At 31.2% G+C, this 1,673-nt stretch overlaps 1 long non-coding RNA gene across 1 annotated transcript; it reads left to right on the top strand.

The window, feature by feature from the left end:
• Positions 1-248: 248 nt before the first annotated feature.
• On the top strand, positions 249-1,179 carry LOC114371668. Its single transcript, XR_003658067.1, has 2 exons — positions 249-344; positions 428-1,179. It is a non-coding gene; the product is annotated as an uncharacterized LOC114371668 (long non-coding RNA).
• The last annotated feature ends 494 nt before the right edge of the window (positions 1,180-1,673 follow it).

Raw genomic sequence — 1,673 nt, 5'->3', positions numbered from 1 at the left:
CATTAATGAATAATATAAACCCAAATAAATTTTGATGCAAATTACATATTTCTCCATTTTGCTTTTATTTCATTTTCTTGTCTTTAATTCAACCAAAAGTTAAATAATAAAACCTTAATAAAATAACGTTGGTAATTAATTGTCAACCGAAAAAAAATTCCATTGAGAAGAAAAGAGAAATAAATTTTAATATAAAAAATATATATGCTTTAAATCACCTCCTACATTTTCATCATATAAAATGGCCCCCTAGCCTTCAACACAGAACCATTCTGCCTAGTTTTTTTTCTTGTTCACACCTTGGCTTACCTTTAGCCAAAGCTTGATCTTTCAAGCATTTTAAGGTACATAGATTTTCATTATGGTCTTTTCTTCTTAATTAGAAATTTTATGTGCATCTTTTATCTAACAATTTAAGTCAAAATAGGTAACATACTTTGGCAAAAAGAGAGGCATAACCATGGGCGACAGAAAAGGAAGCACTTCAAACCATGGCTTGAATTTGAACATACCCCCACCAAGGGTTGTTAATCAGATACCTGAGTCCCCAACTCGATTAGCAACAATTTCACCAACATCACCACCAAGCTCGTGTGTGTCTAGTGAACTAAGCCAAGATGACAACAACAACAACAACGACATCAACATCAGGTTCTCTAATAGCCCTGAAGCCATTTCCCTGGTGCTAGTAGGGTGTTCTCAGTGCCTTATGTATGTGATGGTCAGTGAGGGAAACCTTAAGTGCCCCAAATGCAAAAGCACCAATCTGACTCATTTTCTCGATGACAACAACAACCCATAATGAGGGGATAAAGTGATATGCTACCTTGTTGTGATTTCTGCATTTTGTGTTGCAAGTAGGATATGTTAGGATTTAAATTAGAAAACTCTTTTTTAGGATATTTCTTTTATGTTATCTTTTTTTACCTTTTTTTCTAAACCCTTTCCATTAGCAGTGCTGCTTGTGCTCCACCTTTTACCTTTATCTCCTCTACTTAGTAAGGGAATCACAAAAGAAGAGTGTAAATAGCACTGCATGCAAGAGATTATGCTTGATAAATGGTTACTTCACCAGGTTAATCATCTTAAATATTAGGGAAGGAAGTTTCCTTCATTAGTATGGATAATTAATATATAATGTAAACTTGATTATATAAAATAAGATAATGAATCACAACATATTTCAATTATCTATCATTGATTTTCTTATTTGATTCACAAATGAGTGAGACCATTTTCATTTTTGACTTACTAAGAATATAAAATTATTTTATTTTATCAATAATTATAATTTTATTAGCTTTCATATCATTTTCTTATTTCTAATTCAACCTCTGGTTAAGTACTAATAACTCAATTAAACAACATTGGCAACTAATTATCAATAGGCAAAAGTGGAAACAAGAAAAGGGGAAAAATTGAATATCATCAAAATATATGTTGACCTTAACTTTTGTTTAGTTTTCAAATATTAGATATCCTTGCTAGCTGAACATTTTAAGTATTTTGACTATGAAGGATCAATATTTGAATGATTTTTCCTTACTAAGATACATGAGACTTATTTAATAAGTCTATCTGATAACCAATAGAATACGATATGGAATCAAAGGCCTGGTATCTCAATGAGTGATTAAAAGAAGTTAATGGGGTTGTTTGTTTGCTTGGATGTT

Source organism: Glycine soja, chromosome 2 (assembly GCF_004193775.1).
Source record: "Glycine soja cultivar W05 chromosome 2, ASM419377v2, whole genome shotgun sequence".
Classification (NCBI taxonomy): domain Eukaryota; kingdom Viridiplantae; phylum Streptophyta; class Magnoliopsida; order Fabales; family Fabaceae; genus Glycine; species Glycine soja.
Note: the sequence above shows the minus strand (reverse complement) of the source record. Positions and strands in the feature narration are given on the sequence as shown.